The sequence below is a fragment of the Macrobrachium nipponense genome, chromosome 6 (assembly GCF_015104395.2).
Source record: "Macrobrachium nipponense isolate FS-2020 chromosome 6, ASM1510439v2, whole genome shotgun sequence".
NCBI classification, from domain to species: domain Eukaryota; kingdom Metazoa; phylum Arthropoda; class Malacostraca; order Decapoda; family Palaemonidae; genus Macrobrachium; species Macrobrachium nipponense.
This window is the reverse complement of record NC_061108.1, coordinates 50,397,191-50,412,190: the sequence shown is the minus strand read 5'-3', so window position 1 is coordinate 50,412,190 and position 15,000 is coordinate 50,397,191. Positions and strand designations below refer to the sequence as shown.

Below are 15,000 nucleotides of genomic sequence, written 5' to 3'. Positions count from 1 at the left end.
ACGTTATTTCATCCCTTTGTGTTCATTCTGTTCTCATTACTTAGTATTTTTTTCATCAAATTTAGTTTTAGTCTTATCTTTGCCAGTATACAATGCATCTTATTAATCACGCTTCATACATCTTGTGGTCTTTTAATGATAAAAGCAGCTTCATCTGCAGAATGTGTCAAGTTCCTTCTATTATTCCAATCTAAACCACCTCTTCCACCTATGACCACAAAAAACCAAAGATGAATAACATTCCCTCGTGGCACCCTTCTGTTTACTGTAATTCACCAGACCAGACCCCCATCAACTTCAATTTTGCATCTATTTCGTTCATGGACAATTTCAATTAGCTTCCATATTTACCGGAATGCTGTAGTGACACAAGACCTTCCCAAGGTTTAGTGTGGTGATGACCTTTCATTACAAGAGGGTACCACCAATTACCATATTCTATGAAGTACAAGACTGGTAAACTAACCCCGTTTGGTGTTTGACGTCTCTCCCAGACTTCCTCGCCCATGATAGCCTGCATGCCTTCATTGTTCCCACCACCCTTTGTGCTCAAATCAACAAGAATAATTCTTACATCTCTTAGTGGCATTTTTTCTATAACATTCTGCAATTTCACACCAAGTGCATCTTTTATTGCTTCAGAGAGTTCAATCCATGGTGCATAGCACACTGTAACGCTCATATTGCGCTGTTTTAATTTAAATCTTGCCAATAGTAATCTACTTCTACTGCTCTCCAGTTAGTCAGTGCCTTTTCTGCATTTGACGTTAAGGTAATTTCCAGTTTATCAATTTCATCTGGTCTTTCTGATATATATATATATATATATATATATATATATATATATATATATATATATATATATATATATATATATATATATATATATACACACTAGCTGGCCAACACGGTGCTGCCCAGGAAAACTCTGAAGGACAAAAGATAAACTTTCCCTCTCCTCCTCTCTCCCCATCTACTCCATCTCTCACTTCCTTCTCTGTTAAGATAGTTGCTTCAGTTACATTGTCCAGCATTTTTGACATTCTATATTTCACCACTTCTCACCCCTGCCTCCATCTGGGGCTGAACTTGGACTTGACGGGCATCGGGAGTGTCTCTATTCATCCCGGTGACCTCAAAAACTATGGATTAGGCACTGATATTCATTATTTTTTATCATTTATTTTATTACTTCTTCTCACACCCCCATCCTATTGGGGCTAAACTTGGACTCAAAGGGCATTGGGAGAGTCACTTTCATCTCGGTGACCTCAAAAATTATGGATTAGACTCTAATATTTGTAGTTTTCAGTTATTTTTACATGTCATGCCCTTCCCACCATACCTTCCTATCAAGGCGGAACTTAGAATTAAAGGACATCGAGAGTGTCACAATTCATTAAGTGACCTTGAAAACTATACATTAGACACTAATATCTGTTGTTTTCAGTTAATTTTACATGTCATCCCCTTCCCACCCCCTTCCTATTGTGGATGAACTTGGACTCAAGGGCATCACGAGTGTCACTATTCATCTCAGCTACCTCGAAAACTATGGATTAGACAATAATAACTGTCATTTACAGTTATTTTTACTTAGTCACCCCCTTCCCATCCCTCCCTCTCCCTTTTGTAGCTGAACTTGGACATGAAGGGCATCAGTATTGTCAATACTCATCTCAGCGACCTTGAAAACTATACATTAGACATTAATATGTGTCGTTTTCTGTAATTTTTTAGTTTCATCTGCCTCCACAGCCCATTTTACCCTACCAATGGTCCGATTTTAATTCTGTTTTCACCATGACCTCCACAGTTTGATACTGACTTATTTAAAATCTCACCAAAGTCGATCATTAAATTTGTGGATTTGTATAGCGTTCATACAAACGGATATTTTCCGATTTATATATATATATATATATATATATATATATATATATATATATATATATATATATATAGATAGATATATTATCCCTTTCAAATTTCTCTTTTCATTTCCTTGGCATCCTGATTCATAAAGAGCTATGATGTTTGATCAATATCTTTATAATTCGTGTTCTACTTTTGTAATATCTTTTTGTCAATTTATCCTTTTCATTTATAAACCAAGGAAATCATACCTCCACCCGGCTCCCATTCCTAAATTGTGCCTACCCATGAATGCAACTACATTTCCATGGGCTTCTTCACCTCCAAGTAAATATGCATAATGATTCGCTCATTTAGATTCAAAATCCAGTAAAATTTACCCTTTTGACATCGCAGGTTTGTGTTGACCGAATATTTGAACGGGATATTGTGGTGAATTTTTTCTAAACCGTCCATTCAATTTGAATAAATTGTGAGCTACAGTTCACAATATCAAATAACTACACAAATTTGTAGTGATACCCATATGTGAACTTTGTTAAAAATGAAAACTATACTAAAATTGTTGAAACGATCCAAGGAGCTCACTGTAAAATTACAGCGTATTCAGAAACAGTGACTGAATACATAATGATTTTTTCCTAAATTGGAATATGTGAAACACTTAGTAGTACTACCAGCCAAGTGTGGAAAACACATAAAGAGGAGAGCGAGCTCCATGTGTATCGACGTTGAGCATTAAAGGAGGAATATCATCCAGGCTGAGGATTTGAGTTCGGCTTTGAGCTCACTTTTCATTTCCTCTAAATAAGACTCCAGCCATTTTCCTAAATTTTCTGGAGTCACTTCCACCCACCTTTAGCAGACACAAAAACAATATTGTCCAACTTGTTTTCTTTTTTCTTTTTTTTTCTCAAGTGAAGTTTCCATCATTCTCACGAAATCTATTTCCCGCCTTTACCTGGAAATTCCTCGCAGTAGGAGAAGAGAGAGAGAGAGAGAGAGAGAGAGAGAGAGAGAGAGAGAGAGAGTTGGTTGACGACAGCTTCAACTCTCTTTTGTCCTGAAATGCCCATCTCAAAACCCTTTCATCGGAATGCCTCAATACCACATTTTCCCCCAAACGCCTTTTTCCATTTCAGGCAAGAAAGCATTCCTCGCCCCCTTCACTCTCTCCCCTCGCCCCTCACATCCCAAGAACCTTTCGGTTCCTTTTCTTAGGAAGTATGTACCAACCTTTCCAACAAGAGTAATGGTGCCCCACCATCTAATCTGTCGCGGTGGTTTCCTCCATCTCATTCCTGGAGCTTTTGCATAGTTGTAATTTTCTCTCCGTTTCCGTGTTTCGTTTTTCTCTCTACATGTGTCAATTTCATTCGAAAAGACAGGAAAGATAGTATATAAAGACTATTCGTCAATAGTCTACCCACGAGAGAAAGGGCGAGTGATACAGATGAAAATACCTTCTTAAAACAAAAAGCTTTCCTGCCATTGGCCACCATGTGAGGGAGTGGCATTCCTTCACATTTGCAAAGCCAATAACAATAGATTATAGTGAGTAAAAGTCGGTATGAATTGAATATAATTTCTTTGCAGAGACGCCATTTCAATGTGATGTATTTCATATCGATTACATTCTATCGGAGGTTCGCGGGATATACTATACTAGCGTCAGTATCGTTTCTATTCTGCTGAGGTATCGAGTGAGTCAGCACAGTGACCGACTGAAGCTACTCTTACCTGACATTTACCACAACGAAGTCACTGAAGAGGTAGATTGTATTAATTGCATACAAATGAATGAAACCAAATGACAGGGCAAAAAACAGTTCGGTCAAGAATTTTTCAATCGGATTAATTTTCCGAGGACCGAAATCTTATCTTGCAGATATTAACATCATAATAATAATAATAATAATAATAATAATAAATAATAATAATAATAATAATAATAATAATAATAATAATAATAATAATACCCAGGAGGACTGTGATAGAAAAAAAAATGCCATTTTTTTTTTTATATTAATAACCAAAACAATGACATTTGCTCGTCCATCCAAGTTACTTCACCCATTTCTAAGGGGAATAAAGCACAGAATTCAGAAGTACTTTTTCTCTAAAGTTAGACTCAGGACACTCGAGGTTCCGGCCTCGAGGATTCTTTACAGCCAGCGGCACTGGCACTGTGGCTCATCTATTGCGTTGTTGGAAACCTACCTCCAGGATAAGCTCTAGAACTCTTGTAAGAAAAACCAGCAAGAACCCCTGGAAGCACATTCTTGAGAGAGAGAGAGAGAGAGAGAGAGAGAGAGAGAGAGAGAGAGAGAGAGAGAGAGAGAGAAATTTTATTTTTGTAAAAAGAAAAAAAAATACGGAATTCCTACTTTTAACGAGCGAGATAATAAAAAACTACATACGAAAACTTCATAATATTAAAAAGCGAAAAAGTGCAGGAACGAAAATTTAATTCGAACAAAAACAAAACATCCAGAGAAGGAAAAAGGAAGCGAGACTTCAGGGGCCTAATGGACTCCCAAGTCACTGACCGAACAATGCCATGAGAAGAGGGTTTTTGGGAATATATAATGCGTTGAGCGATGTCACTAGGATAAAAAAAAAGCAGAAAATGGAAGTGGAAACGAGAGAGAGAGAGAGAGAGAGAGAGAGAGAGAGAGAGAGAGAGAGAAACATTTCAACGGCAAAAGGAATTGTGAGAAGTGGCAATGAACACGAACATAATTACAATTGAAACCGACAACATCAGCTAAAGACAATACAACATCGGATGTTGCAGCGATCCATAATAAGCAAATGCATGTAACAAATCGTTTCTTGTAAGTGACAAAATGAGGTTATATACTAAGGTGATAACCCGAGATTAGGAAATAAATAACGGGGGAGGGTGGTTGTGATTTTAAAATGACGATTTTGAGTTAAACTGGATTAATGCAAGTGACGATGCGAAGTTTTTGACTACCATGGATAGGAAGAAAGAACCAGGGCAAAAACAAAATTAGCAATTGCAAGAAGCTGAAGTTTCAAGATAAAAAATACATAAAATAAAAACTGTGGTACAAAATGAGAAGAATAGTGGTCTTAAGAAAGCCTAAATTACTCGCTTATAGAATCTGGTGTCGTAACACGTTAGCTCCAACTCGGTTTTCCACAGATTTTTCAGTGATAATTTCCCACCATCATGCTCTTCCTCCACCAGTTGCCACCCACCAAAATGAACTGATTGCCAGATGTAACAGAGCCAGTGGGATTTAACGGATATTGAGCGAGAGAAAAGTTGGAGATAATTCGACATGACTGAGAAAATGAACCCCGGAAATAACATAAATGAAGCTCTGATACAAGAATGTGCCGCAGTGAACAGTATCCTTCAGTTTCAACTTATATTTGTGAGAGTATGATTATGACTAAATCAACAATACAACAGTGGTTTCAAGCTTTATATATATATATTGTATATATATATATATACTATATATATATATATATATATATATATATATATAGTATATATATATATATAAATAAAGAACACTGGACCGTTCATTTATTTCCAATGACGACTGATGTTTACAAGTCTTCGATGACAACTTACTTTCACTTCTGAATAATGTTTCTGTTCTGCGCATTCACGGAATCAGAAAGAAGGAACTTCGTCGAGGTGAAAGCGCGCGAATTTTGGATCGAAGTATGGAGAGGGGAAAGGAACACGTGCGCAGTTGTTAACTCAGAAAGCCGAACTGTCAATGAAGCCTACTATTTGCGAGGGTTTTGTCACTGAATAACTGTCGGTGAAAGACAGATTGATTTATGGCCAATAAAACTGGCGTGGCACCACTGTCGGTGAAAGATTATAGGAACTGCAATAACAATGTGGGGAAATACTGCGTATTGTATATAAGTATTTCACGTGAATTTCAGGTAAAAGTCATCCAAACAAACTTAGAAAAAAAAAACCGACTGAAGTTCACATAATGTTTGTCTACTCGCATCTTAACATGAAAGGACGACTACATCTGGATTCCCGAAATACGCAAATATTTCCATCACCATCATTTAGTACAACTGTTTTCTATGACTAACACTCCTTCCTAATCGGGAAACAAACCCACAGGAGTTTTAGAGCTTCGGTACTGATGATAATATTGTTATTCTAATGGGAATGAAGACTCATTTGCCTACTCAAGATATTCATAAATCCCAGTAGGCAGGTATCTCAGATGTCAGCTTATAATTTCCGGGCCCAGTAACTTGAACAGTTCTTGACTGGTTTCGCCTTAAAACAGCAATTAATGTTCTCATCATTGTAAGAGATTCTTCCACCCTTCTGGTTTTGTATGTATATATATATATATATATATATATATATATATATATATATATATATATATATATATATATATATATATATTTGTGTGTGTATGTGTGTGTTTTTTTTTTTTTTTTTTTTTTTGTACTTCGCATGCCCCCATTTCCAGCATGTTTCCATTAACAATAATTAAAGTTTAAGAGTAGAGCACATTTTAAATACTTTAGCAGAAGTACTTTCATCTTACACTAAATATGGCAAATATCAAATCCACACAGGAAAAAAGTTAATGCGTTAATTACCATGTAAGCTTTCACAGATATTAGTAGTTAAAATCAATAGATGCTTTTCGATACAAGTCAGCATTCCCCTTCAATAATCTGTTTCTTTGACCTCTATATATAGAATTAATAATAGCCCAGTGAATGCAATTAAAACTTCCATCAATATTTCATCCATATTCGACGCAAACCTTTAAAATTCGCCTTCAAAGAAAATGCTGTAGAAAAGAATTAATATAAATTTTCAACGAGACAAAAGAAAAACGACGTGAAAATGAAAACAGAAAGGTTGAATCTTTTCCACCCTGGACATAAAAAAGGTAGAAGAAAAATGCGTGAGGATTTTCTAAAGGATCAAAAGACTATAAACAAGGCTACCTTGCGGGCAAGTCACAATTCCGTGGGTTTAATTCCTCTAACTTTTTCATTTAAGCTTTGAGGGGAAAAATACATCTTGCTCCAGACGAATGAAGAGACAGGCATAACTTAAGGAGGATATAATACTAAGTGGTTTGAAAAATGAGACAAGTAAATAGAATTCAACGGAATAAAGAATAAAAAAACTTCAGAAGTAAATATCTAATGCGGGTCAGAAGGAGCGGAAGAATCCAGAAATGAAAACATTAAAAGGAAATGTGAGGGGAAGAAGTAATAAGACGAGAGAGAGGATGGTTGAAGGGGGATATTCGGAACTTACAAATCAGCGCCTTGTGATGGGCGCGAAGATCATTTTCGAGTAAAGAATGTGGGAAGGAACGAAGCTGACAACGTCGTCTGAAAGTGGACGTGATGTGGAGAGGAAATATGCTAAATAAAATTCAACTGGAATGTCTATAACTTGCCCCTGGGGAGGCAAATATAAACAGAATAAGAGCGCGCTGCCGGGAAGTGCTCGCAATGAACTCAGTACGAAACGAAATAATAAAAGCTTAAAACAAGGCAGAGAGCAACGAAGCACGACAAGGTAAGTTATCTTATTCGATTCATTTATCCTGAATATCTAGGAAAATAAAATAATGAATGTTGGTATGACACAGAAGTCAAATACATATGGTGAAATGTAATTTAAACATTTTATAAATTTCATATATATAAAATTACACAAAAATGTGTTTTAGACAAATAACATGCGTATGGAATAATGAGAAAGATTGATGTAGAACTGTACCATGGCGTCACAACAACTACTTAGGTCATCGACGAAATAATGAGAGAGAGAGAGAGAGAGAGAGAGAGAGAGAGAGAGAGAGAGAGAGAGAGAGAGAGAGAGAGAGAGAGAGAGGCTTTTCTATTTCGACACTTTTACCACTCGCCACCCAACAAAAATGTATTGCTTATCGCGTCTCTTCTTGAACCAAGTCATTCATTGCTTTCCCTCACCCTCACTCAGCATCAAAATTGCTTCACTGGCATGACAGCTTAAAAAAATTTCCTCGTGCAAATAACGAGAATATTTGCATAATTTCTGAATGCTAAGCCACAATTAAATAAACTTACAAAACACAGTGAAGACCATCCGAGAAAATGGAACCTCGCCATTTTGATAATATACAAGGATGAAAAAAATTACCACAAGGTTCCGGTTATATTTATCGAAGAAAAAAGCGGGATGTAACGTTGAATTATCTGGGGATGTTCATGTTATGACCAAATAGGCAAGCTGCCGACCAAAAAGAAGGTAAAGGTACACCATGTTTACGATGAAAAAAGAAACTCTGAGCACACGTAGCTACTCTATGCTTCGGTAAATATTTATGAGCAATATGTAAATACATTCATACACCTCACACACACCCTTGCACATACTGGAGAGAGAGAGAGAGAGAGAGAGAGAGAGAGAGAGAGAGAGAGAGAGAGGATGACCATCAGATAATCTTCTAGACACGAACATCGCCAAGGGCACTGCTACATCTCTTCGGATAATCTCTCGACAGATATTGTCTTCACTACATTTTTCCCAGCCGCTCTCAAAGGAATTTTTCTCTTTCAAATCATCTTCCTGGCGAAAAGAACAAAGGCTAAAGGGAGGGACGACTCGATTAGGTTTTTCTAGCCTAGATCCTAAGAAAATAAGAAGCTCCCCTTGACCTCCCAAACCTCAAGTAACGATACAGTTGCTTGCTTAAGTAGTAAGATTGGGAAGTAATGAGGCTCAAGTTGTTTATTCATTAATTTTCTTTCAATTTTTTGGTTATTTTTTTTCCTAAGTCATAAATATCAATTGTTTCGCTTTTCACAACATTTCATGAGTGTAATACTCGACACAAGTAATGGAAATTCACATATATTTTTAAGTTAATGACTGTACACAAAGCGCTCTCGAGTCCCCACACAATCGCCTGTGGAAGTCACACAAAAGATAGTGAAAGCTTACAAGAACATGAAAAATCCAGCCCACTTTCCCCAATATTCTTCTTGGAGAGATTTATTCTCATACTATAAATTCTTCAAGACAGATAGTTTCAGTGTCATTCCGTGATTCCTGTCCACAGGTAGAAAATGCCAACAAAATACAGCAGCAGCAAAAAGAACGACAACAAATTTGGTAATCCGACTAAAATGAATTGAATTTTAAAGAACAGTCTTCATATATAAAACCTGAGATATCAGGAGGCACCAATATATAACTAAACCTAATAACAACGCTTAAAGGTTAACGGAAAGAGATGCGCTGAGAAAAGTTCTCAACGTCGACAAAGATGGTCTGAAACGTGCGTTTGTAACCATTTCCTAAAGCAGGCTTTAGGCATTTGGGTTATCATGAAATGAGTTCACATGGATCACTTCTCTGAGTCCACTATTTAGCCCATTAGCGGATGGCGTCCAATTTTTTAGGCGCCGGTATTACCGAAATTAACAGGTTTTCTTTAGAATCTGCCACCTAACGTATTGTTTACAGTCATTTATCTGAAACATGTCACTGAAGAAGACTGCAGATCGCCAGCGTGGATGAGTAAATAGCTGTTATTTTTTGTATTTAGAATTTGTGGTATCCCTAACTTAGTGTAGCAATGAAGAAATGACCAATGTATAGATGGCCATTGGAAATATGAATTGATCTGGCTGGAAAGAGGATAAAGAGGTAAGTAAATATTGGTGACCAAATATTTTGGACACTGTCCAATACAGCAATAAAAATGTGATTTTGGGCGGGAGAGTTTCAGATAAACCTACCAGTGTATATTTTTGTAAATATGAGTTGAGGGTGTGGTGTGGAGTGATGTTGAGGGTGTTCTGTGAGGTTGAGGGTATTTTTTGAATAACTTTTTGGTGGTTTGCTTCTTTTATTTCCATGAGTTTTATGCAAAAAAATATATCTTTTCCAAAGGAAATAAAATGTTCAGTACTATATGTTCATATTATTTATCTACCTACTAACACACACACACACACACATACAGGCATGTGTTGCAGATGTTTCTTTTAATTGTCCAAGTGGACACCGCCCAATTTATTGGACACCTTATATATCATAAACTAACAAAGCTACAGTGCAGATTAATGGGCTATTTGCTTGGCAACTTCTATAAAAGCTTTTCAATGTACGATTGTTTTGTTAGTTTGTTTGTATGGTGCTTTTACGTTGCATGGAACCAGTGGTTATTCAGCAACGGGACCAACGGCTTTATGTGACATCCGAACCACGTCGAGAGTGAACTTCTATCACCAGAAATACACACCATTCACTCCTCAATGGAATGGCCGAGAATCGAACACGCGACCACCAAGGTGGTACGCTAATACCATACCAACCATGCCGCTGAGGCGCTTTTTCAATGTACGAGGCCCTCGTTAAACCTTGTTCATCGACGGGCTCACTTCATCGCTCAGTGATGCATTAACTTTTAAAAATGAATCTTTCAAAATTATGTTTACGAGATTCTACATAATCTAGAACTATATTCTTTATTAGAGTATTGTGGTAAGTATTACAGTTATGTAATTTGATCTGATTACCATGACACTAATTAGACTGGCAGTCCAACCAAGAAGTGGTCATGCAGTCTCAGAACACATAAACTATGCAAGTTTATAGCAGCCATCGCTGAAGTCTTCTCTAATTAGCGTTCCTCCTTCGTATAGGTAGCAGCTTGAATAAGGCAGTGCCATTTTTTTTTTATCTCAAGGAGCCATTCTTGATAGGAGAGAATCCACACTATTGAAAATAAATATTATTATTATTTCAGTAGATGAAACCTATTCACATGGAAAAACCACATATGGGCCATTGACTTGAAACTCAAGCTTCCGAAGAATGATATCAACCTCCCACCGCAGACCCCATACTACTGCATTAATTGATCATGATACAGAGCCAGTGATTTTTCATCGCCCTGGGGGCGACACGAAGCCACGACATCTGAGTGGCATATCACGACACAACCCACTATACCAGGAGACCAGCTAAAGCAGAAGGGTAATACATTCACTATTCAAGTAACGCAAACCATTCCCTACATTAAAGCACGTCCTGATGGGACCCTCCAATTAACCTCACCGCAGTAACACTCGAGCGCCCGAATTACGTTTTGGACCAGACGAGCCCCTTGCGTTGGAAATAGCAGAACATTTAAATCGCTTCTACAAAAGTAATGTAATTCAATAAGCGACTTAGATCGCACATTTTAAGTACTACCATTCACGTCAATGATGCCTTTTCAAGATTCTACAACAATGTCATGTTTGTTTAAAATCATCAAAATCAAAGGGGGGGGGGGAGAGAGAGAGAGAGAGAGAGAGAGAGAGAAATTCTACAAAGGAGTACACTATAAAGACGCTTACACACACACACAGATATATAAATATATATATATATATATATATATATATATAATATATATATATATATATATATATATATATAGATATATATATATATATATATATATATATATATATATATATATATATATATATATATATATATATGAGAAGTTTCCAAAATGTAAAATAACCGAGAAGTTAGGAGGGCGTTGTGCTTATCAAAAAATACACACACCTATTACAAAGTGATCAGTAGGTTTTAAATAATTATTGCAGACATTTTTTTTTTTTAAAGCAAACTACGATTAAGTACTTGGCTATTAGGGCAGTGTTTGCTAACCTTTTTCGACCTCAGCACCCCTTTTGGTCAGGTCTAAGCAGTCCAGCACCCACTACCATTGGTTAACACCTAGTTACCACAAGGATAAAGTAAAGACCGTAGAAAACGTTTCCGTAAACGAAAATAAGAAAATTAGTTTAAAAAAATATAACAGATAAACAATCCAACGAACACATTTATAGGTAATAAACAAGTGTGCAAAATATAGTCAGCAATTTATTCCTTCGATAAAATTTCAGCAGAAAGTTGTAATCATGATAGGCTCAAAACATATCTAGGCTCATTAATTAGTGCAGATTTGAAACGTCATCTATCCATTCATATGATAATATTATGCCACACATTGGAGAGAGAGAGAGAGAGAGAGAGAACATATCCTCCAATGATCTTACCAGTATTACAGGAACACAAGGAATGTGTTGTGCTGGTGCCTGTTACTACGCGGCACCGGCGCAGCTATTACCTGGAGCAGTACACTGTAGGTCTATTACAAAGCTTGTGATGCCGACTTAATACGAAAGTGTGGAATTCTCGAACAAATTAAGTGTTTTTTATCACCATGCTACAACACATCTGAAAATCAGGTTAAAGTTGGTCAGATTTAAAAAATGCGTAAAAAATACATTTTTCCAAACGTATTTCTTCACTACAGAACAATGATATTTTACCGCAACATATGTAACCTTCCCCAGCACCCCCTGAAATTGATATAAGCACCTCAGGTTAAGAAACGCTGTATTAGGGTAAAGATGGGTCTATTCAAGCTCTCGTAAATGTATCTGAATTAGAAAGATACAAGAACATTTGACCGGGAATAGGTTTATACCTTTCTTCGTGGCCAGGTAGGTAGCTCAAGTTCGTACTGATACCCTTCCAAGTTCGAATATCGCTCTGGAGTCAGAATTTCTTCAGTTGTCTCATTTACATCTAAGCCTAGTAGTGACAAGCGTTTCCCACGTGTGAAGAAATCGAAAAAATACAAGGGCACTGTGGTTATTAAAAATTACACACCTGTCTAGTGAAAAGTGATCAGTGGAATACTAAATTATATATATATATATATATTATATATATATATATATATATATATATAATATATATCTGTGTGTGTGTGTAAATATATATAATTTATGTACTATGTATGTATGTATGTATGTAAGTCAGCTTGTGTGCGCTTAATATCTGTAACAAATGTTCTATTCATCCTAAGAAGGGATAAATCTATAAGATGAATGTCCTAAAAAAGGGGAGGCACGACTTACATTCTTAGAAATGAAGCAACAACTTATATTCTTGGATATAAAGGGCATCCTTGATTCTCTTCCGCAATATACAGAGAGAGAGAGAGAGAGAGAGAGAGAGAGAGACGAGAGAGAGAGAGAGAGAGAGAGAGAGAGGTGCTTCTGTTGAATAAGACCTGCAGTGCACCACAGCACTGGAGTATCGACTGAAGCTTACAAACATCCATCCCTCTGCACTTGAAACCTTGCACATCTCATGTTTAATAACCAACAGTGGTTCACTGACCGATTGGGTCACCCTCTGATAAAATTGTTTGATTTAATTAATAATAATGCTATAACAATTTTCATTTCAACGTTAACAAATGACCACAGCTTCAACAATCTTAATTAAATAGTTCTTGTACCTCAGGCTGTCCTCGGTATTCATTCAATATCATAACAGGTACGGCTGGATAATATTACCAAGCTAAACTATTCCAAAGGATAACGTACACACACACACATATATATATATATATATATATATATATATATATATATATATATAATATGTATGTGTGTGTGTGTGTGTGTGTGTGTGTATACGTATATATAGCTATATATGTGATATATATATAGTATATATATATATATATATATATATGTGTATACATATATATCTATCTATCTATCTATCTATCTCTATCTATCTATCTATATATATAATCTAATCATATATATATCTATATGTATATATATATTATATGTGTGATACTATATATCTATCTATCTATCTATCTATCTATCATATATATATTATATATATATATACTATATATAGATATAATATATACTAATATTGATATTAATATATCAAGCGACGATCATTTCATTTCAATTTTTGCAATTCCTTGGTTTTGCAGACAAATATATGTTGGAATAAACACAATTACATTGTTATAATATGAACGGCAAGTGTGACTGCACCTCTTATCAATAATTCAACCTTTCTATCTGGTAAGTAAAGCCCCTTGTTAATGCCTAGACTCACCATTGCTCAAAATACAATGCATTATTATCCGCTCTTCCTGCTATTATTCCTTTTCTTCCTGTTATTATTTCTTTTCTTCTCTTTGTTCCCGAGACTGATTCCGCTAGACAAAATTCTTCGTTCAAAGTATTCGATCCGTCTTAGAGGTTATGCAAGTACTAGAAAGAAAATCATATGGTTTATGTACCCATGGCATAATGAATTCGAAATATCAACCTCTCTCTTAAAAGCTAAATTATGATTAAATCTCTTTTGAATGGTGTTGGTTTTTGATGCAGATTCAATATACTTTCCAGATAGTCCCACTATTTGAAAAATGGTCGGCGTTACATAGAAGACAGCGTAGAATTTATATTAACTATATTCTGTTAACTTGACAGGTTAGAAATGAGTCAGTTACATTCTTGATTGTTTCAGCTATAATATTACTATGAATGTGTGCTTCATCGATATTCCAAACGTTTTGAAAATAATTTTACATTACAGCAATGACGCCAACACTGAACTTATGCCTTCTCTTTTCCACCAAAGAGGTACTTCAGTCTGAAGGTCTAATGGAAGCACTTCAGCACTGACCAGGGATCTTCAAGAAGCGTGAAATCCACTCAATAAATTACTGACAAATGACTCCAGCGGGAGACCATACACGCATATTAAACTCTCAGAACTTGGACGTGATATCAATTTTCTTTGTGAAACCTCATATACATTGTAATTTAGTTATGTTAATGATATAGTCATTGTTCCTTAGCGATAATATTATGAACAGACATCTAAATATATAAATTTCATCATGTAAAAACGTGTTGACAATTATACCAGACTGTGTGACTATTGCATTTCCAGAATGGTGTTATCATAAAGAATTAATTATTTACGACAGAAACGAAAATAAAATATTCTTGGAATATGCGCGTACTATCGTAGGCGAAGATGTGGAACGCATAAAAGAAGAATAGCGAAAGAATACACAGAATGTGAGGGACCGAGCAAAAACCAAGACCTGACATCACAAGACAAAACATGGACGTCTGTCTCCGACTTGACTTTCACCCAATGTTGTGCAATGCATGACTTTCGTTGTGTAGCGTTCACGAGACCGTCAAACCTCCTCTATACTTTTAGATTTCTATAATCGG

General features: G+C 36.0%; 1 protein-coding gene and 1 long non-coding RNA gene across 17 annotated transcripts in view; both read right to left on the bottom strand.

Annotated features, from left to right (window-relative positions):
- LOC135216344 (eye-specific diacylglycerol kinase-like) overlaps positions 1–15,000 on the bottom strand; it is an 818,192-nt gene that overhangs the window by 151,218 nt on the left and 651,974 nt on the right. The window lies entirely within an intron of this gene.
- Positions 11,455–12,594, bottom strand: LOC135216835 (uncharacterized). Its single transcript, XR_010314936.1, has 3 exons — positions 12,414–12,594; positions 11,980–12,160; positions 11,455–11,656 (listed from the first exon to the last, which is right to left on the bottom strand). It is a non-coding gene; the product is annotated as an uncharacterized LOC135216835 (long non-coding RNA).